Source organism: Arachis ipaensis, chromosome B6 (genome assembly GCF_059453495.1).
Source record: "Arachis ipaensis isolate K30076 ecotype BB chromosome B6, ASM5945349v1, whole genome shotgun sequence".
Classification (NCBI taxonomy): Eukaryota; Viridiplantae; Streptophyta; class Magnoliopsida; order Fabales; family Fabaceae; genus Arachis; species Arachis ipaensis.
In genome coordinates, this window is record NC_142441.1 from 90,431,529 (window position 1) to 90,455,043 (window position 23,515).

General features: G+C 39.0%; 2 non-coding genes across 2 annotated transcripts; one reads left to right on the forward strand and one right to left on the reverse strand.

Annotated features, from left to right (window-relative positions):
• Positions 1-6,978: 6,978 nt before the first annotated feature.
• On the forward strand, positions 6,979-7,086 carry LOC148561719 (small nucleolar RNA R71). The gene has a single exon (XR_015887046.1). It is a non-coding gene; the product is annotated as a small nucleolar RNA R71 (small nucleolar RNA).
• A 14,657-nt stretch (positions 7,087-21,743) lies between these two features.
• Positions 21,744-21,851, reverse strand: LOC148561720 (small nucleolar RNA R71). The gene has a single exon (XR_015887356.1). It is a non-coding gene; the product is annotated as a small nucleolar RNA R71 (small nucleolar RNA).
• Positions 21,852-23,515: the final 1,664 nt, after the last annotated feature.

Sequence of the window (23,515 nt, forward strand, 5' to 3'; positions counted from 1 at the left end):
TCTTCCGGATCAGAGAATGCTGCGCTTTGATTCTAGCCTTTACCAAAAAGTCCCTAATCTCCATATACCTCGACTGAACTGATGTCTCGAGAAGTCCCCAATAAAGTCGTGGATTAGCCGTCTAAGAGATGTATCCTCAAGGTAGTGGTTCATTGATATCTGATGAAAGATGCTCGCTGAACCCATGTAGAATATAGATAACTTGTGATGGTTCAACTCATTCATAAGGTTGAAGAGCGAAGATACATCTTAGAAGAGAATCAAACACGAATTGAAATCGAACAATAGTGCTTTTATTAATCCATAAAACTCAGCAGAGCTCCTAACCTTAACCTAGGAGGTTTAGTGGCTCATATTGTACAATAAAACTCGAAAATATGAAATAATGTTCTATGGTGGTTGAAGATTCTAAACCAAGAGTGATCTTCTCCTATATATACTAATCTAATAACTAAGTGTTATAGAAATATGATAGACTTAGGCTTGTAGTGCGAAAATCCACTTCCGGGGCCCACTTGGTATGTGTTTGGGCTGAGCTAATGGTGTCTCCACGTGCTAGTAAGGCTCTTGGGCATTGAACGCCCCTTTTGGACTCCCCTTTGGGTGTTGGACGCCAGCTGCTCCCTTTTGGGCGTCCAACGTCAGGAAGGGGGTAGATGGCTGGCGTTGAACGCCGATTTGGGGCCTTCATCTCCAAAGACAAGTACGAACTATTATATATAGCTGAAAAGCCCTAGATGTTAGATTTCCATAGACGTTGAGAAAGCTCCATTTGGATATCTGTAGCCCCAGAAATGCTTGCTTGAATGCACGGAGGTCAGATCCTGACATCATCTACTATGCTTTCCTTGCCTCTGAATTAGACTTTGTCAAAACTCACAAATTTCAACCAGAAAATACCTGAAATCACCATAAAACCCAACTCATAGTTGAATCCAAAAATGTGAATTTTACACCAAAACCTATGAAAACATAATAAAACTTAAACAACACATGCTAAAAACTATATGAAAATGATGTCAAAAAGCGTATAAAATATCCGATCATCACAACACCAAACTTAAACTGTCGCTTGTCCCCAAGAAACTAAAAACAAAGTAGGATAAAAGAAGACTAAGATACAATAAATCTCATAGTTTTCAATGAAGCTCAGTTTCAATTAGATGAGCGGGACTTAGTAGCTTTTTGCTTCTGAATAGTTCTGGCATCTCACTGGTGCATGAAATTGTGATCTCAGGCAACGGCGCCAGAAACTCTGTACGCACGTCTTAATAAATCGTTTTTCATTCACAACTTTGATACAACTAACCAGCAAGTGCACTGGGTCGTACAAGTAATAAACCTTACGTGAGTAAGGGTCGATCCCACGGAGATTGTTGGTATGAAGCAAGCTATGGTCACCTTGTAAATATCAGTCAGGCGGATATAAAATAGTTATGGAGTTTTCGAACATAAATAATAAATAGATAGAAAATAAGGATAGAAATACTTATGTAATTCATTGGTTAGAATTTCAGATAAGTGTATAGAGATGCATTCGTTCCTCTAAACCTCTGCTTTCCTGCTGTCTTCATCCAATCAATCTTACTCCTTTCCATGGCTGGCTTTATGTAAGGACATCACCGTTGTCAATGGCTACTTTTAATCCTCTCTGGAAAATGGTCCGATGCGCTGTCACTGCATGGCTAATCGTCTGGAGGCATCACCCTTGTCAATGGCTGCATCCTATCCTTTTGTGAAAATGGTCCAAATGCTCTGTCACAGCACGGCTAATCATCTGAGGTTCTCGATCATACAGGAATAGGATTCACCTTCCTTTTGCGTCTGTCACTACGCCCAGCACTCGCGAGTTTGAAGTTCGTCACAGTCATTCAATCCCAGAGTCCTACTCGGAATACCACAGACAAGGTTTAGACTTTCTGGACTCTCATGAATGCCGCCATCAATCTAGCTTATACCACGAAGATTCTGATTAAGAGATCCAAGAGATACTCATTCAATCTAAAGTAGAACGGAAGTGGTTGTCAGGCACGCGTTCATAGGGAATGATGATGATTGTCACGTTCATCACATTCAGGTTGAAGTGCGAATGAACATCTTAGAAGCGAAACAAGTTGAATTGAATAGAAAAACAGTAGTACTTTGCATTAATCTTTGAGGAACAGCAGAGCTCCACACCTTAATCTATGGAGTGTAGAAACTCTACCGTTAAAAATACATAAGTGAAAGGTCCAGGCATGGCTGAATGGCCAGCCCCCATGATCTAAGAACAAAACGTCCCAGGATGTCTAATACAATAGTAAACAGTCCTATTTATACTAAACTAGTTACTGGGGTTTACAAAAGTAAGTAATTGATGCATAAATCCACTTCCGGGGCCCACTTGGTATGTGCTTGGGATGAGCTTGAATGTTACACGTGCAGAGGCTCTTTCTGGAGTTGAACGCCAGGTTGTAACGAATTTCTGGCGTTCAACTCTGGTTTGTGACAGGTTTCGGGCGTTTAACTCTAGACAGCAGCGAAGAACTGACGTTCAACGCCCTTTTACGTCATCTAAACTCGGCCAAAGTATGGACTATTATATATTTCTGGAAAGCCCTGGATGTCTACTTTCCAACGCAATTGGAAGCGCGCCAGTTTGAGTTTTGAAGCTCCAGAAAATCCACTTTGAGTGCAGGGAGGTCAGAATCCAACAGCATCAGCAGTCCTTCTTCAACCTCTGAATCTGATTTTTGCTCAAGTCCCTCAATTTCAGCCAGAAAATACCTGAAATCACAGAAAAACACACAAACTCATAGTAAAGTCCAGAAATGTGAATTTAACATAAAAACTAATGAAAACATCCCTAAAAGTAACTAGATCCTACTAAAAACATACTAAAAACAATGCCAAAAAGCGTATAAATTATCCGCTCATCACAACACCAAACTTAAATTGTTGCTTGTCTCCAAGCAACTGAAAATCAAATAGGATAAAAAGAAGAGAATATACTATAAATTCCAAACTATCAATGAAACATAGCTCCAATCAGATGAGCGGGACTTGTAGCTTTTTGCCTCTTGAATAGTTTTGGCATCTCACTTTATCCATTGAAGTTCAGAATGATTGGCTTCTATAGGAACTCAGAGTTCAGAGAGTGTTATTGATTCTCCTAGTTCAGTATGATGATTCTTGAACACAGCTATTTTATGAGTCTTGGCCGTGGCCCTAAGCACTTTGTTTTCCAGTTTTACCACCGGATACATAAATGCCACAGACACATAATTGGGTGAACCTTTTCAGACTGTGACTCAGCTTTGCTAAAGTCCCCAATTAGAGGTGTCCAGGGTTCTTAAGCACACTCTTCTTTTGCTTAGGACCTTGACTTTAACCGCTCAGTCTCAAGTTTTCACTTGACACCTTCACGCCACAAGCACATGGTTAGGGACAGCTTGGTTTAGCCGCATAGGCTAGGATTTTATTCCTTTAGGCCCTCCTATCCACTGATGCTCAAAGCCTTGGGATCCTTTTTATTTTCCCTTGCCTTTTGGTTTTAAGGGTTATTGGCTTTTTGCTCTTGCCTCTTGGTTTTAAGAGCTTTTGGCTTTTTCTGCTTGCTTTTTCTTTTTCTTTCTATTTTTTGTTTCGGCTATTTTTTTTTCTTTTTTTTTCTGCAAGCTTTGTTCTTTGCTGCTTTTTCTTGCTTCAAGAATTATTTTTATGATTTTTCAGATTATCAAATAACATGTCTCCTTGTCATCATTCTTTCAAGAGCCAACATATTTAACATTCTTAAACAACAACTTCAAAAGACATATGCACTGTTCAAGCATACATTCAGAAAACAAAAAGCATTGTCACCACATCAATATAATTAAACTAAGTTCAATGATAAGTTCGAAACTCATGTACTTCTTGCTCTTTTGAATTAAAACAGTTTTCATTTAAGAGAGGTGATGGATTCATAGGACATTCATAACTTTAAGACAAAGTTACTAAATACTAATGATCATGTAATGAAGACACAAACATGGATAAGCACTTAACATAGAGAACGAAAAACAGAGAAAGTAAGAACAAGGAATGAGTCCACCTTAGTGATGGGTGCGTTTCCTTCTTGAGGAACCAATGATGTCCTTGAGCTCTTCTATGTCTCTTCCTTGTCTTTGTTGCTCCTCCCTCATTGCTTTTTGATCTTCTCTTATTTCATGAAGGATGATGGAGTGCTCTTGATGTTCCACCCTTAATTGTCCCATGTTGGAACTTAACTCTCCTAGGGAGGTGTTAATTTACTCCCAATAGTTTTGTGGAGGAAAATGCATCCCTTGAGGTATCTCAGGGGTTTCTTGATGATGAGCTTCTTCATGTGATTGTTGAGATCCATGAATGTGCTCTCTTGTTTGCTCCATCCTTTTCTTAGTGATGGGCTTGTGAGATGAATCTTTCCATCTCCCATGGCTCAGAGGTGGAAGCAATTGTCTTCCCTTTCCTCTTCTTGAGGTTTCTCTGGCCTTAGGTGCCATTAATGGTAATGGAAAAACAAAAAGCTTATGCTTTTACCACACCAAACTTAGAATGTTGCTCGCCCTCGAGCAAAAGAAGAAAGAATAGAAGAATAAGAAGAAGAAGATATGGAGGAGATGGAGGGATATGTGTATTCGGCCATATGGGTGGGATTGGGTGGGAAAGAGATATTGAATTTTGAAGGTAGGTGGGTGTATGGATGTGAGTGGTAAATGGAAAACAGAAGGGATGACCATGAATGGAGAGAGAGGGTGAGGTAGGTGGGGATCCTGTGGGGTCCACAGATCCCGAGGTGTCCAAGGATTTACAACCTTGCACAAATTAGGCATGTAAAATGCCTTTGCACACAACTCTGGGCGTTCAGCGCCAGATTGGTGCTTGTTCTGGGCGTTGAACGCCCATTTGTTGCCCATTTCTGGCGTTGAACGCCAGAACCATGCTTGTTCTGGGCGTTCAGTGCCAGCAGTTCTCCAGGGTGCAATTATGGCGTTCAAATGCCCAGATGCTGCCCATTTTGGGCGTTCAGCGCCAGAACCATGCTCTGTTCTGGCGTTGAACGCCAGCCAGGTGCTTCTTACTGGCGTTTAAATGCCAGTAAGGTCTTACTCCAGGGTGTGATTTTTCTTCTGCTGTTTTTTATTCCTTTTCTAATTTTTATATTTATTTTGTGACTCCACATGATCATGAACCTAATAAAACATGAAAGAACAAGAAAATAAAAATTGAGTTGCCTCCCAACAAGTGCTTCTTTAATGTCAATAGCTTGACAGTGGGCTCTCATGGAGCCTCACAGATGTTCAGAGCATTGTTGAGACTCCCCAACACCAAACTTAGAGTTTGGATATGGGAGTTCAACACCAAACTTCGAGTTTGGTTATGGCCTCCCAACACCAAACTTAGAGTTTGACTGTGGGGGCTCTGGTTGACTCTGCAATGAGAGAAGCTTACTGTGCTTCCTCTCCATGGGTACAGAGAGAGATCCTTGAGTTTTAAATACAAGGTTGTCCTCATTTAATTGAAGGATCAATTCTCCTCTGTCCACATCAATCACAGCTCCTGCTGTGGCTAGGAAGGGTCTTCCAAGGATGATGAATTCATCCTCATCCTTCCTAGTATCAAGGACTATGAAATTAACAGGGATGTAAAGGCCTTCAACCTTTACTAACACGTTCTCTACTTGTCCATAAGCCTGTTTCTTGAATTGTCTGCCATCTCTAATGAGATTTTAGTAGCTTGCACCCCATATATTCCCAGTTTCTCTATTACAGAGAGGGGCATGAGGTTTATCCCTGACCCAAGGTCACATAGAGCCTTCTCAAAGGTCATGGTGCCTATGGTACAAGGTATTACGAACTTTCTAGGATCCTATTTCTTCTGAGGCAATGTCAGTTGATCCAGATCACTTAGTTCATTGGTGAACAAGGGAGGTTCATCCTCCCAAGTTTCAATACCAAATAATTTGGCATTCAGCTTCATGATTGCACCAAGAAACTTGGCAGCTTGCTCTTCAGTAACATCCTCATTCTCTTCAGAAGAGGAATACTCATCAGAGCTCATGAATGGCATAAGGAGGTTTAATGGAATCTCTATGGTCTCTAGATGAGTCTCAGATTCCTTTGGTTCCTCAAAGGGAAGCTCCTTATTGATCACTGGACGTCCCAGGAGGTCTTCCTCCTTGGGATTCACGTCCTCTCCTTCCTTCACAGGTTCGGCCATGGTGATTAATTCAATGGCCTTGCACTCTCCTTTTGGATTTTCTTCTGTATTGCTTGGGAGAGTACTAGGAGGGATTTCAGTGATCCTTTTACCTAGCTGGCCCATTTGTGCCTCCAAATTTCTAATGGATGACCTTGTTTCATTCATGAAACTCACAGTGGCCTTAGATAGATCAGAAACTAAGTTTGCTAAATTAGAGGTATTTTGTTCAGAGTTCTCTGTCTGTTGCTGAGTGGATGATGGAAAAGGTTTACTATTGTTAAACCTATTTCTTCCACCATTATTAAAGCCTTGTTGAGGCTTTTGATCCTTCCATGAGAAATTTGGATGATTTCTCCATGATGGGATATAGGTGTTTCCATAAGGTTCACCCATATAATTTACCTCTGCTATTGCAGGGTTTTTAGGATCATAAGCTTCTTCTTCAGAAGATGCCTCTTAAGTACTGTTGGATGTAGCTTGCATTCCATTCAGACTCTAAGAAATCATATTGACTTGCTGAGTCAATATTTTATTCTGAACCAGTATGGCATTCAGAGTATCAATTTCAAGAACTCCCTTCTTCATAGGCGTCCCATTACTCACAGGATTTCTCTCAGAAGTGTACATGAATTGGTTATTAGCAACTATGTCAATGAGTTCTTGAGCTTCTGCAGGAATTTTCTTTAGGTGAATGGATCCACCTGCAGAAGTATCCAATGACATTTTAGCCAATTCAGACAGACCATCATAGAATATATCCAGGATGGTCCATTCTGAAAGCATGTCAGAAGGACACTTTTTGGTTAGTCCTTTGTATCTCTCCCAAGCTTCATAGAGGGATTCACCTTCTTTCTATCTGAAGGTCTGAACATCCACTCTAAGCTTACTCAGCTTTTGAGGAGGAAAGAACTTGGCTAAGAAAGCCTTGACCAGCTTATCCCAAGAGTTCAGGCTATCTTTGGGTTGAGAGTCCAACCACACTCTAGCTCTGTCTCTTACAGCAAAAGGGAAAAGCATGAGCCTGTAGACTTCAGGATCTACTCCATTAGTCTTAACAGTATCACATATCTGCAAGAATTCAGTTAAGAACTGAAAATGATCTTCAGATGGAAGTCCATGAAACTTGCAGTTCTGCTGCATCAGAGAAACTAATTGAGGTTTAAGCTCAAAATTGTTTGCTCCAATGGCAGGAATGGAGATGCTTCTTCCATGTAAATTGGAATTAGGTGCAGTAAAGTCACTAAGCATCCTCCTTGCATTATTATTATTTTCGGCTGCCATCTCCTCTTCTTGTTCAAAAATTTTTGAAAGGTGCTTGCTGGATTGTTGTAATTTAGCTTCTCTTAGTTTCCTCTTCAGATTCCTTTCAGGTTCTGGATCTGTTTCAACAAGAATATTCTTGTCCTTGCTCCTGCTCATATGAAAAAGAGGGACAGAAAAATAATAATAATAATAGGGATCCTTTTTACCACAGTATAGAGGTCCTTGTGTAAGTAGATGAATAAATAAATAGAAGGAGATGAGAGGGAAAGAGAATTTTCGAAAATAATTTTTGAAAAAGAGTTAGTGATTTTCAAAAATAGTTTTTGAAAAAGGTTAGTAATTTTTTGAAAATTAAAATAAAAAATTAAAATAATTAGTAAATTAAAAAGAATTTTTGAAAAAGAGGGAAGATATTTTCGAAAATTAGAGAGAGAGAGTTAGTTAGGTAGTTTTGAAAAAGATAAGAAACAAACAAAAAGTTAGTTAGTTAGTTAGTTGAAATAAATTTGAAAATCAATTTTGAAAAATAAGAAGATAAGAAGTTAGAAAATATATTTTAAAATCAAATTTTTGAAAAAAGATAAGATAAGGAGATATTTTTGAAAAGATATGATTAAAATTAGTTTTGAAAAAGATTTGATTTTTAAAATCACAATTAATGGCTTGATTCACAAGAAATCACAAGATATGATTCTAGAACTCAAAGTTTGAATCTTTCTTAACAAGCAAGTAACAAACTTGAAATTTTTGAATCCAAACATTAATTGATGATGTTATTTTCGAAAATTAGGAGATAAAGATAAGAAAAAGATTTTTTTGAAAAATATTTTTAAAATTTTCAAAAATAAATAAGAGAAATGAAAAAGATTTGATTTTTGAAAAAGATTTTGAAAAAGATAGGATTTTTAAATTGAAAATTTTGATTTGACTCATAAAAACAACTAGATTTTAAAAAGTTTTGAAAAAGTCAACTCAAATTTTCGAAATTTATGAGTGAAAAAGGGAAAAATATTTTTTTGATTTTTGAAAATTTTTTTATGATGAGAGAGAAAAACAACAAAATGATGCAATGCATGAAAATTTTTAGATCAAAACAATGAATGCATGCAAGAATGCTTTGAATGTTAAGATGAACACCAAGAACACTTTGAATGTCAAGATGAACACTAAGAACATATTTTTGAAAATTTTTATATGCAAAGAAAACATGCAAGACACCAAACTTAGAAATCTTTCATGTTTAGACTCTATGGATGCAAGAATGCATATGAAAAACAAGAAAAGATGCAAAACAAGAAAACATCAAGATCAAACAAGAAGACTTACCAAGAACAACTTGAAGATCATGAAGAACACTATGAATGCATGAATTTTTGAAAAATGCAAAGAATTTTTAGAAAAAATGTAATTGACACCAAACTTGAAATTTGACTCAAGACTCAAATAAGAAACACAAAATATTTTTGATTTTTTTTTGATTTTATGATTTTTTTTGTATTTTCTTTTAATTTTTTTCGAAAATCATTTTGAAAAAGAAAAATAAGGATTCCAAAATTTTTAATATGAATTCCAGGAATCTTATGCTCTTTAGTCTAAAGCTCCAATCAAAGGGTCAGGCATGGCCTAATAGCCAGCCAAGCTTTAGTATGTAACTCAGACATGACACGCCTGACATTCCCTACCAAGAAGAATTAGACATGGCTTTACAGCCAGTCAGGCTTCAACATGCTTCATGAAACACTAGAATTCATTCTTAAAAATTCTGAAGAAAAATATATTTTTGAAAAGATTTTTTTTTTAAATTTTTTCGAAAACAAAGGAGAAATTTTTTGAAAGATTTTTGAAAAATTTTTGAAAACAAAACAAAAAGAAAATCACCTAATTTGAGCAACAAGATGAACCGTCAGTTGTCCAAACTCGAACAATCCCCGGCAACGGCGCTAAAAACTTGGTGCACGAAATTGTGATCTCAGGCAACGGCGCCAGAAACTCTGTACGCACGTCTTAATAAATCGTTTTTCAATCACAACTTCGATACAACTAACCAGCAAGTGCACTGGGTCGTCCAAGTAATAAACCTTACGTGAGTAAGGGTCGATCCCACAGAGATTGTTGGTATGAAGCAAGCTATGGTCACCTTGTAAATCTCAGTCAGGCGGATATAAAATAGTTATGGAGTTTTCGAACATAAATAATAAATAGATAGAAAATAAGGATAGAAATACTTATGTAATTCATTGGTTAGAATTTCAGATAAGTGTATAGAGATGCATTCGTTCCTCTAAACCTCTGCTTTCCTGCTGTCTTCATCCAATCAATCTTACTCCTTTCCATGGCTGGCTTTATGTAAGGACATCACCGTTGTTAATGGCTACTTTTAATCCTCTTTGTAAAATGGTCCGATGTGCTGTCACTGCATGGCTAATCGTCTGGAGGCATCACCCTTGTCAATGGCTGCATCCTATCCTCTTGTGAAAATGGTCCAAATGCTCTGTCACAGCACGGCTAATCATCTGAGGTTCTCGATCATACTGGAATAGGATTCACCCTCCTTTTGCGTCTGTCACTAGGCCCAGCACTCGCGAGTTTGAAGTTCGTCACAGTCATTCAATCCTAGAGTCCTACTCGGAATACCACAGACAAGGTTTAGACTTTCCGGACTCTCATGAATGCCGCCATCAATCTAGCTTATACCACGAAGATTCTGATTAAGAGATCCAAGAGATACTCATTCAATCTAAAGTAGAACGGAAGTGGTTGTCAGGCACGCGTTCATAGGGAATGATGATGATTGTCACGTTCATCACATTCAGGTTGAAGTGCGAATGAACATCTTAGAAGCGAAACAAGTTGAATTGAATAGAAAAACAGTAGTACTTTGCATTAATCTTTGAGGAACAGCAGAGCTCCACACCTTAATCTATGGAGTGTAGAAACTCTACTGTTAAAAATACATAAGTGAAAGGTCCAGGCATGGCTGAATGGCCAGCCCCCATGATCTAAGAACAAAACGTCCCAGGATGTCTAATACAATAGTAAACAGTCCTATTTATACTAAACTAGTTACTGGGGTTTACAGAAGTAAGTAATTGATGCATAAATCCACTTCCGGGGCCCACTTGGTATGTGCTTGGGATGAGCTTGAATGTTACACGTGCAGAGGCTCTTTCTGGAGTTGAACGCCAGGTTGTAACGAATTTCTGGCGTTCAATTCTGGTTTGTGACAGGTTTCGGGCGTTTAACTCTAGACAGCAGCGAAGAACTGGCGTTCAACGCCCTTTTACGTCATCTAAACTCGGCCAAAGTATCGACTATTATATATTTCTGGAAAGCCCTGGATGTCTACTTTCCAACGCAATTGAAAGCGCGCCAGTTTGAGTTTTGAAACTCCAGAAAATCCACTTTGAGTGCAGGGAGGTCAGAATCCAACAACATCAGCAGTCCTTCTTCAACCTCTGAATCTGATTTTTGCTCAAGTCCCTCAATTTCAGCCAGAAAATACCTGAAATCACAGAAAAATAATAAACTCATATTAAAGTCCAGAAATGTGAATTTAACATAAAAACTAATGAAAACATCCCTAAAAGTAACTAGATTCTACTAAAAACATACTAAAAACAATGCCAAAAAGCGTATAAATTATCCGCTCATCACTTACTATCCATTGAAACTCAAAAGTGTTGGCCTCTTTAAGAACTTAGAATCCCGATGATATTATTGACTCTCCTAGTTTAGTTCTTTTTTATTCTTAAACACAGCTTTTAAAGTTTGGGCCGTGGCCCTAAGCACTTTGTTTTCCAGTATTACTACTGGATACATAAATGCCACAAACACTTAACTAGGTGAACCTTTTCGGATTGTGATTCAGCTTTGCTAGAATCCCCAGATAGAGGTGTCCAGAGTTCTTAAGCACACTCTTTTTTTCTTTGGATCATGACTTTAACTGCTCAATGTCAAGCTTTTTACTTGACACCTTCACACTACAAGCATATAGTTAGGGACACTGTTCATTTAGAGTGCTTAGGCCAAGATTTTGTTTCTTTTAGGCCCTCCTAACCATTGATGCTCAAAGTCTTGGATCCATGCTCTTGCCTTTTGGTTTAAAGAGCTACTGGCTTTTTGCTCTTGCCTTTTGGTTTAAAGAGCTTATTGGCTTTTTCTTAAAAATTCTTTTTCTTTTTTTTCCTGCTATATATAAATTTTTTTTGCATATTTTTTTTTTGCTTTTTGCTTCTTTTTCTTGCTTCAAGAATCAATTTTTAGATTTTTCAGATTACCAATAATACTTCTCCTTTTTTATCATTCTTTCAAGAGCCAACATTCTTAACTCCAATTTCAAATATGCACTGTTCATTCATACATAATGGAAAACAGAAAAATGACATAAAAGCAAGGGGTGATGGAACGGGACCACCTTAGTGACGGCAGCTACCACTTCTTCTAAAGCATCCAATAGAGCACTTGATGTCTTCAATGTCACGCCCTTGTCTCTGTTGTTCTTTCCTCATAGCTCTTTGATCTTCTCTAATTTCTTTGAGGATGGTGGAATGCTCTTGATGCTCTATCCTTAGCTGATTCATGTTAGAGCTTAATTCTCCCACAGAAGTATGCCATTGATCCCAATAGCTTTGAGGAGGAAAATACATCCCTTGAGGCATCTCAGGAATCTCATGTTGAGGTGGCTTCACATGCTCATGTTGTGGTTTATGTGCCAGCTCTCTAGTATGCTCCATTCTTCTTTTAGTGATGGGCTTGTCCTCCTCAATTGGAATGTCACCTTCTATGACAATCCCAGCTGAATTGCATAGGTGACAGATAAGATGAGGGAAAGCTTTCCTTGCTTGGTAGAGGGCTTGTCCGCTACTTTGTACAACTCTTGAGGTATCACCTCATGTACTTCCACCTCAGTTTCGAGCATGATACAATGGATCATGATGGCTCGATCTATGGTCACTTTGGACTGGTTGCTAGTAAGGATGATAGAGCGTTGGATAAATTCCAACCATCCTCTAGCTATGGGCTTGAGGTTAGGCCTTCTTAGTTGGATAGGCTTGCCTTGGGAATCTCTTTTCCACTGTGCTTCTTCCACACAGATATCTGAGAGCACTTGATCTAGCCTTTGATCAAAATTGACTCTTCTAGTATAAGGATGTGGGTCTCCTTGCATTAAAGGCAAGTTAAACGCCAACCTCACACTTTTCGAGCTAAAGTTTAAGATTCTCCCTCAGACCATGGTGCTCCAATTTCTAGGATGTGGGTTCACACTAATATCATGGTTTTTCGTGACCCATGCATTAGCATAGAACTCTTGCACTATTAAGATCCCAACCTCCTGGATGGGATTGGTTAGGACTTCCCAACCTCTTCTCCAGATTTCATGTCGTATCTCTGGATACTCATTCTTCTTAAGCTTAAAAGGGACCCCAGGGATCACCTTTTTCTTTACCACTACTTCATAGAAGTGGTCTTGATGGACTTTGGTGATGAATCTCTCCATCTTCCAAGATTCGGAGGTGGCAGCTACTGCCTTTTCTTTCCTCTTTCTAGAGGGTTCTCTGACCTTGGGTTCCATAAGTGGGAATGGAAAGCAAAAAGCAAGGCTTTTCCACACCAAACTTAAAACTTTGCTCGTCCTCGAGCAAAAATAAACATAAGATAGGAATGGGGTAGAAGAAGAAGAAAATAGATGGAGATGGAAGGGGAAAAGTGATTCGGCCAAGTGAGTGCTAAAGGTGTATGAGTAGTGTGTGGGATAAGTGGAATGAGGGGGGTATTTATAGGGAGGGTATGGTTAGGGTTTCGAATTAATGTGGGGGGAGGGGGGAATATAGGTGGGAAAATTTGAATTTCATTGGGTGGGGGTTGGTGGGAGTTATAATGGTTTGGGGAAGAGGTATGGATGTGATTGGTTGAGGGTTTATAGGGAAGTATATGTGGAAAAGTGTGAAAAGAAGAGAGAAGAAGGTGGGTTAGGTGAAGATGCTCTGGGACCCACTGGTCCTGAGAGGCTAGGGAATTCAAATTCCCTGCCCCCCTTAATGGGCATTGAATGGCCAACTTATGCTCCATAGTTGGCGTTCAACGCCAGCTTGCTGCTCCACTCAGGGCGTTGAACGCCCAGGAGGGACTTCCTTCCTGGCGTTTAACGCCAGGTCTTCTATCTCTGTTGGGCGTTGAACACCCAGCCTTTACTCCTTGGCTGGCGTTCAACGCCAGTAATGTTACCCTTTGTGGGCGTTGAACGCCCACTCTTGCCTTCTTGTCTGGCGTTCAATGCCAATAAGACATGTACTCCAAGGTATTCTGTTTCCACTTCTAAACGTTTCTGTCTCTGTTCTGACTAATGCACATGATCATGAACCTAAAGAAAATAACTAAGAAAATAATTCAAAGAAAAACATAAATAATAACTATGGTTGGGTTGCCTCCCAACAAGCACTTCTTTAACGTCACTAGATTGACGGTTAGCTCCTTACGGAGATGAATATGGGCTCAGAATTTTGCCCCTTACAGTGAACTTTCTTTCTGTCTTCTCATGGACGAGCTCTACATGCTCTAGAGACAGGATTCGACTCATTGTATATGGTATGAGTGGTTTCTTGGTGAAGACAAATCTCATGCCAGGGGAGAGGCCATCAGTGGGGATCTTTTTGTTCCTCCAGCCTTTAAGTACTTTCTTCTTAGTACCTTTGGTCTCAGTGCTTGTTGATGGCTGCCTAACACCAAACTTAGAATTGGTGTCTGGGGGCTTAGTAAAGCTCTGCACTGAGAGAGATGGTTAGAACACTAAGTGTTGCACAGTTATCTCTTTTTTCTCAGAGGGAGAGTTGGGGTGAGGCATCTTGAACAAGATGTGCTCCTCCCCTAGTTGTAAAATCAATTCTCCTTTTGCTGCATCAATGATAGCATTGGCAGTGGCTAGGAAATGTTTTCTAAGGATGATGGATTCATCCTCATCTTCCCCAGTATCAAAGATTATGAAGTTTATAGGATGTAAAGGTCTTCAACCTTCACCAAGACATCCTCTACTAAGCCATATACTTTTTTTCATTGACTTGTCTACCATCTCCAGTGAGATATTTATAGCTTGTAACTCAAAGATTCCTAAGTTCTCCATCACAGAGAGTGGCATGAGGTTTATACTTGACCCTAGCTCACACAGAGCCTTCTCAAAGGTCATGGTGCCTATGGTGCAAGGAATTAGGAAGCGTCCGGGATTCGGAAGCTTTTGAGGCAGCTTCTGCTAAACCAAAGCATTGAGTTCTTTGGTAAGCACTAGAGGTTCTTCCTCCAATGTCTTTTCTCCAAATAACTTGGGGTTTAGCTTTATGAGAGCTCCTAGGTACCAACCAACTTGCTCTTCCCTAGTTTCCTCATCCTCATCAGAAGATGAGTATTCATCAGAACTCATGAATTGCAAGAGTGCTTGCAAGGGGACCTCTATGGTCTCTACATGAGCCTTGGCTTCCTTTAATTCTTGGATAGGGACTTCATCAGTGGGTGTTGAATACTCAGTAGGAATACCCTTACTGGCATTCAACTCCATCTCTTGTGGCTTTTTGGGCTTGAACACTCAGTAGGGACATCATCACTGGCGTTCAACGCCAGTTTCTCTGCCAATTTGGACGTTGAACACCGAGTAAGGTCCTCCTTACTGGCATTCAATGCCAGCTCTTGTGCCAGTTTGGGCGTTGAATGCCCAGTAAGGTCCTCCTTACTGGCGTTCAACGCCATTAAAGGTGTAGCATTGGGCGTTGAATGCCCAGTAAGGACTTCCTTATTGGCGTTCAATGCCAAGGATGGCATATCTTTGGGCATTGAACGCCCATTAGGGATCTCATCATTGGCGTTCAACGCCAGATTTCTCCCTTCAGATTCGGCCTCAACTTCAGTAGTGATGAACTTGCACTCTTCTCTTGGGTTTACTTTGGTGTTACTAAGAAGAGTGTTAGGAGGAGTCTCAGGGATTCTCTTACTCAATTGACCAACTTGTACCTCCAAATTTCTGATGGAGGATGGTGCATGAAATTGCAATCACACCTTTGCAACTCCGCACAACTAACCAGCAAGTGCACTGGGTCGTCCAAGTAATACCTTACGTGAGTAAGGGTCGATCCCACGGAGATTGCCGGCTTGAAGCAAGCTATGGTTATCTTATAAATCCTAGTAAGGAGATTAATGATAAAAATGATTTTGTTTATGAAAAGTAAATAACATGAAATGAATGATACTTGTGATTTAGTAATGAGGAACAGGTTGAGGTTCCGGAGTTGCTCTGTCATCTGAATCTCTTCTTTCCTACTGTCTTCTTCTCCAAACATGCATTTCTTCCTTCCATGGCAAGCTGTATGTTGGTGGATCACTGTTGTCAATGGCTACCATCCGTTCTCTCAGTGAAAATGGTCCAGGTACAGTTTCTGTGTGGCTAATCAACTGTCGGTTCTCACTTGTGTCGGAATAGGATCTCTCTATCCTTTTGCACACTGTCACTGTGCCCAACATTCGTGAGTTTGAAGCTCGTCACAGTCATCCCATCCCAGATCCTACTTGGAATACCACAGACAAGGTTTAGACTTTTTGGATCTCAGGAATGCTGCCAATTAGTTCTAGCCTCTACTACGAAGGTTCTAATCTCACGGATTCGAATGCTCTGTTGTCAGGAGAAGTAAGTCAAATACGTGGATCAGAGACCCAAGAGATATGCACTCAAGTTGTCGCTCAATGACTACGTTGAGCTCAGATAGAATGGAAGTGGTTTTCAGGCACGCGTTCATAAAGTTGAGAATGATGATGAGTGTCACGGATCATCATATTCTTTATATTGAAGTACGAGTGCGTATCTTAGAACAGAATCAAGCGTGATTGAAAGGAAAACAATAGTAATTGCATTAATCCATTGAGACACAGTAGAGCTCCTCACCCCCACCTATGGGGTTTAGAGACTCATGCTGTAGAAGATACAATATGAGATGCAAAATGTCATAAGTTACCAAAATGAATCTCTAAAAGTAGTTTTTATACTAAACTAGTAACTTAGGTTTACAAAAAATGAGTAACTAAGTTCAGAGAGTGCAGAAATCCACTTCCAGGGCCCACTTGGTGTGTTCTTAGGCTGAGAATTGAGCTTTAAACGTGCATAGACCTTTTCTGGAGTTAAACACTAGCTTCGATGCCTGTTTGGGCATTTAACTCCAGTTCTAGTGCCAGTTCTGGCGGTTTACGCTAGAAAAAGGGTCTCTGGCTAGCGTTGAATGCCAGTTTGGGCCATCAAATCTCGGAAAAAGAATAGACTATTATATATTTCGGGAAAGCCCAAGATGTCTACTTTCCAACGCAATTGAGAGCGCACCAATTGGGATTCTGTAACTCCAGGAAATCCACTTTGAGTGCAGGAGGGTCAGAATCCAACAGCATCTGCAGTCCTTTCTTAGCCTCTGAATCAGACTTTTGCTCAGGTCCCTCAATTTCAGCCAGAAAATACCTGAAATTACAAGAAAACACACAAACTCATAGTAAATTCCAGAAATATAATTTTTGCATAAAAACTAATAAAAATACAATAAAAAGTAACTAAAACATATTAAAAACTATGTAGAAACAATGCCAAAAAGTGTATAAATTATCCGTTCATCACAACACCAAACTTAAATTGTTGCTCGTCCCCAAGAAACTAAAAAAAAATAGTATAAAAATAAGAGAAAATACAATAAATTTCAAAATATCAATGAAGCTTAGTTCCAATTAGATGAGCAGGACTAGTAGCTTTTTGCTTCTGAATAGTTTTGGCATCTCACTTTATTCTTTGAAGTTCAGAATGATTGGCATCCATAGGAACTCAGAATTCAAATAGTGTTATTAATTCTCCTAGTTTAGTATGTTGATTCTTAAACACAGCTATTTTATGAGTCTTGGTCGTGACCCTAAGCATTTTGTTTTCCAGTATTACCACCGGATACATAAATGTCACACACACATAACTAGGTGAACCTTTTCAGATTGTGACTTAGCTTTGCTAGAGTCCCCAGCTAGAGGTGTCCAGAGTTCTTAAGCACACTCTTTTTGCTTTGGACTACGACTTTAACCGCTCAGTCTGATGAGCGGATAATTTATACGCTTTTTGGCATTATTTTTAGCATGTTTTTAGTAGGATATAGTTACTTTTAGGGATGTTTTCATTAGTTTTTATGTTAAATTCACATTTCTGGACTTTACTATGAGTTTGTGTATTTTTCTGTGATTTCAGGTATTTTCTGGCTGAAATTGAGGGACTTGAGCAGAAATCAGATTCAGAGGTTGAAAAAGGACTGCTGATGCTGTTGGATTCTGACCTCCCTGCACTCAAAGTGGATTTTCTGGAGCTACAGAACTCGAAATGGCGCGCTTACAATTGCGTTGGAAAGTAGACATCTAGGGCTTTCCAGCAATATATAATAGTCTATACTTTGGCCAAGAATTGATGACGTAAACTGGCGTTCAACGCCAGCCTTCTGCCCAAATCTGGCGTCCAGCGCCAGAAAAGGATCCAAAACCAGAGTTGAACGCCCAAACTGGCACAGAAACTGGCGTTCAACTCCACAAATGGCCTCTGCACATGAAACACTCAGGCTCAGCCCAAACACACACCAAGTGGGCCCAGGAAGCGGATTTATGCATCAATTACTTACTCATGTAAACCCTAGTAGCTAGTTTATTATAAATAGGACCTTTTACTAGTGTATTAGGCGTCTTTTTGACCATCTTTGGATTACCTTATGATCCTTTGATCACATTTTAGGGGGCTGGCCATCTCGGCCATGCCTGGACCTTCACTTATGTATTTTTAACGGTAGAGTTTCTACACTCCATAGATTAAGGTGTCGAGCTCTGCTGTCCCTCAAAGATTAATGCAAAGTACTACTGTTTTCTATTCAATCCTTCTTATTTCGCTTCTAAGATATCCATTCGCACCCATGAACGTGATGAAGGTGATGATTATGTGTGACGCTCATCATCCTTCTCCCTTATGAACGCGTGTCTGACAAATACTTCTGTTCTACATGAAATAAGCTAGAATGAGTATCTCTTAGATCTCCTAACCAGAATCTTCGTGGCGTAAGCTAGAATGATGGCGGCATTCAAGAGAATCCGGAAAGTCTAAACCTTATCTGTGGTATTCCGAGTAGGATTCAATGATTGAATGACTGTGACGAGCTCCTAACTCGCGATTGCAGGGCGTTAGTGACAGACGCAAAAGGATAGTAAATCCTATTCCAGCATGATCAAGAACCGACAGATGAATAGCCGTGCCGTGTCAGGGTGCGTGAGCATATTATTCACTGAGAGGATAAGATGAAGCCATTGACAAGGGTGATGCCTCCAGACGATTAGCCGTGCCGTGACAGGGCATTAGATCATTTTCCCGAGAGATGACCGAAAGTAGCCATTGACAGTGGTGATGTATCACATAAAGCCAGCCATGGAAAGGAGTAAGACTGACTGGGTGAAGATAGCAGGAAAGCAGAGGTTCAGAGGGACGAAAAGCATCTCCATTTGCTTATCTGAAATTCCTACCAATGAATTACATAAGTATCTCTATCCCTATTTTATTATATAATATTCGAAAACACCATTATCACTTTATATCTGCCTGACTGAGATTTGCAAGGTGACCATAGCTTGCTTCATACCAACAATCTCCGTGGGATTCGACCCTTACTCACGTAAGGTATTACTTGGACGACCCAGTGCACTTGCTGGTTAGTTGTATCGAAGTTGTGACAATCATGAATTAAGATCAGAGCACCAAGCTTTGGAGCCATTACCAGGATTTGTTCGAGCCTGGAGATCACAATTTCGTGCACCAAGTTTTTGGCGCCGTTGCCGGGGATTGTTCGAGTTTGGACAACTGACGGTTCATCTTGTTGCTCAGATTAGGTAATTTTCTTTTTATTTTATTTTCAAAAATCTTTCAAAAATATTTTCAAAAATCTCTCATATGTTTTCGAAAAAAATAAAAATGTTTTCAAAAATTTTATTCAAGATTTTTAAGAATGAATTCTAGTGTTTCATGAAGCAAGTGAAGCCTGGCTGGCTGTAAAGCCATGTCTAAATTTATTTGGACTGAGGCTTGCAATTTGTTATCAAGAGCAAGCTAGTTGTTGCTAATCAACCTGCTGCTGATCCTCAATCACCTGCTGAAGCTTGGCTGGCCATTGGCCATGTCTAGTGTTTTGGACCGGAGCATTCATTGAAAGCTTGGCTGGCTAGTGAGCCATGTCTAATTCCTGGACTGAAGCTTTAGACTAAGAATGCAAGATTCCTGGAATTCATATTAAAAATTTTGGAATCCTTATTTTTCTTTTTCATATAATTTTCAAAAAAAAAAAATTAGAAAATCATAAAAATCAAAAATATTTTTCTGTTTCTTGTTTGAGTCTTGAGTCATGTTATAAGTTTGGTGTCACTTGCATATGCATCTAGCATTTTTCGAAAATATCATGCATTCATAGTGTTCTTCATGATCTTCAAGTTGTTCTTGGTAAGTCTTCTTGTTTGATCTTGATGATTTTTTGTTTTGTGTCTTTTCATGTTTTTCATATGCATTCTTGAATTCTTAGTGCGTAAGCATTAAAGAATTCTGAGTTTGGTGTCTTGCATGTTTTCTTTGCATCAAAAATTTTTCAAAAATATGTTCTTGATGTTCATCTTGACATTCAAAGTGTTCTTGGTGTTCATCTTGACACTCATATCATTCATGCATGCATTCATTGTTTTGATCTAAAAATTTCATGCATTGCATAATTTTCATGTTTTTCATAAAAATTTCAAAAATCAAAAAAAATATCTTTCCCTTTTCTCTCTCATCAAATTCGAAAATTGAGTTGACTTTTTCAAAAATTTAAAAAAAAAAAAATCAAAGTTGTTTCTTATGAGTCAAATCAAATTTTCAATTTGAAAATCTTATCTTTTTCAAAATCTTTTTCAAAAATCAAATCTTTTTCAAAATTCTTAGTTATTTTCGAAAATTCCAAAAATATTTTTCAAAAATCTTTTTGTTATTTTTATACCAAATTTTCGAAAATAACATAATCAATTAATTTTTTGATTCAAAAATTTGAAGTTTGTTACTTACTTGTTAAGAAAGATTCAAACTTTAAGTTCTAGAATCATATCTTGTGATTTCTTATGAATCAAGTCATTAATTGAGATTTTAAAAATCAAATCTTTTTTCAAATTAGTTTCTAAAATATCTTCTTATCTTTTTCAAAAATATCTTTTCAAAATATCTTTGCTAACTTCCTAACTTCTTATCTTTTCAAAATTTGTTTCAACTAACTAACTAACTTTTTGTTTGTTTCTTAACTTTTTCAAAACTACCTAACTAACTCTCTCTCTCTAGTTTTCGAAAATATCTTCCCTCTTTTTCAAAAATTTCTTTTTAATTAACTAATTATTTTTATTTTTATTTTTTATTTCAAAAATTTTCGAAAAAAAAATACTAAACATTTTTCAAAAACTATTTTCAAAAATCACTAACTCTTTTTTAAAATAATTTTCGAAAATTTTCCCTCCCCCATCTTATTCTATTTATTCATTCATATCCTAACATCTCATCTCACATCTCTAGCCTCCTCACAGTTGTGTTTCTTCCATTATATTACATTCTTTGTCTCCCCCTCTTCTTCTACTCACACAGGGATCCCTATACTGTGGTATAAAGGATCTCTATTATTATTATTATTTTTCTGTGCCTTCTTCTTTGTCATATGAGCAGGAGCAAGGATAAGAACATTCTTGTGGAAGCAGATCCAGAACCTGAAAGGACTCTGAAGAGAAAATTAAGAGAAGCTAAATTACAACAATCCAGAGAAAACCTTTCAGAAATTTTCGAACAAGCAGAGGAGATGGCAGCCGAAAATAATAATAATGAAAGGAGGATGCTTGGTGACTTTACTGCACCTAATTCCAATTTACATGGAAGAAGCATCTCCATTTCTGCCATTGGAGCAAACAACTTTGAGTTGAAACCTCAATTAGTTTCTCTGATGCAGTAGAACTGCAAGTTTCATGGACTTCCATCTGAAGATCCTTTTCAGTTCTTAACTGAATTCTTGCAGATATGTGATACTGTAAAGACTAATGGAGTAGATCCTGAAGTCTACAGGCTCATGCTTTTCCCCTTTGCTGTAAGAGACAGAGCTAGATTATGGTTGGATTCTCAACCCAAAGACAGCCTGGACTCTTGGGATAAGCTGGTCACGGCTTTCTTAGCCAAGTACTTTCCTCCTCAAAAGCTGAGCAAGCTTAGAGCTGATGTTCAAACCTTCAGACAGAAAGAAGGTGAATCCCTCTATGAAGCTTGGGAAAGATACAAACAGTTGACCAAAAAGTGTCCTTCTGACATGCTTTCAGAATGGACTATCCTGGATATATTCTATGATGGTTTATCTGAGCTATCAAAGATGTCACTGGACACTTCTGCAGGTGGATCTATTCACCTAAAGAAAACGCCTGCAGAAGCTCAAGAAATCATTGACATGGTTGCTAATAACCAGTTCATGTACACTTCTGAAAGGAATCCTGTGAACAATGGGACGCCTATGAAGAAGGGAGTTCTTGAGATTGATACTCTGAATGCCATATTGGCTCAGAATAAAATATTGACTCAGCAAGTCAATATGATCTCTCAGAGTCTGCATGGAATGCAAGCTGCATCCAATAGTACTCAAGAGGCTTCTTATGAAGAAGAAGCTTATGATCCTGAGAACCCTGCAATAGCAGAGGTGAATTACTTAGGTGAACCTTATGGAAACACCTATAATTCATCATGGAGAAATCATCCAAATTTCTCATGGAAGGATCAAAAGCCTCAACAAGGCTTTAATAATGGTGGAAGAAATAGGTTTAGCAATAGCAAGCCTTTTCCATCATCCACTCAGCAACAGACAGAGAACTCTGAACAAAATGCTTCTAATTTAGCAAATCTAGTCTCTGATCTATCTAAGGCCACTGTAAGTTTCATGAATGAAACAAGGTCTTCCATTAGAAATCTGGAAGCACAAGTGGGCCAGCTGAGTAAAAGGATCACTGAAATCCCTCCTAGTACTCTCCCAAGCAATACAGAAGAGAATCCAAAAGGAGAGTGCAAGGCCATTGACATAAGCGCCATGGCCGAACCTGTGAGGAGAGGAGAGGACGTGAATCCCAAGGAGGAAGACCTCCTGGGACGTCCAATGATCAATAAAGAGCTTCCCTCTGAGGAACCAAAGGACTCTGAGGCTCATCTAGAGACCATAGAGATTCCATTGAACCTCCTTATGCCCTTCATGAGCTCTGATGAGTATTCCTCTTCTGAAGAGAATGAGGATGTTACTGAAGAGCAAACTGCCAAGTTTCTTGGTGCAATCATGAAGCTGAATGCCAAATTATTTGGCATTAATACTTGGGAAGTTGAACCTCCCTTGTTCATCAATGAACTAAGTGATCTGGATCAACTGACATTGCCTCAGAAGAGACAGGATCCTGGAAAGTTCATAATACCCTGCACCATAGGCACCATGATCTTTAAGGCTCTGTGTGACCTTGGTTCAGGAATAAACCTCATGCCCCTCTCTGTAATAGAGAAACTAGGAATCTATGGGGTGTAAGCTGCTAAAATCTCATTAGAGATGGCAGACAGCTCAAAAAAACAGGCATATGGACAAGTAGAGGACGTGTTAGTAAAGGTTGAAGGCCTTTACATCCCTGCTGATTTCATAGTCCTGGATACTGGAAAGGAAGAGGATGAATCCATCATCCTAGGAAGACCTTTCCTGGCCACAGCAAGAGCTGTGATTGATGTTGACAAAGGTGAAATATTCCTTCAATGGAATGAGAACTCCCTTGTGTTTAAAACTCAAGGATCTCCCTCTGCAACCATGGAGAGGAAGCAGAAAAAGCTTCTCTCCAAGCAGAGTCAACCAGAGCCCCCACAGTCAAACTCTAAGTTTGGTGTTGGGAGGCCACAACCAAACTCTAAGTTTGGTGTTGAACTCCCATATCCAAACTCTAAGTTTGGTGTTGGAGAGTTTCA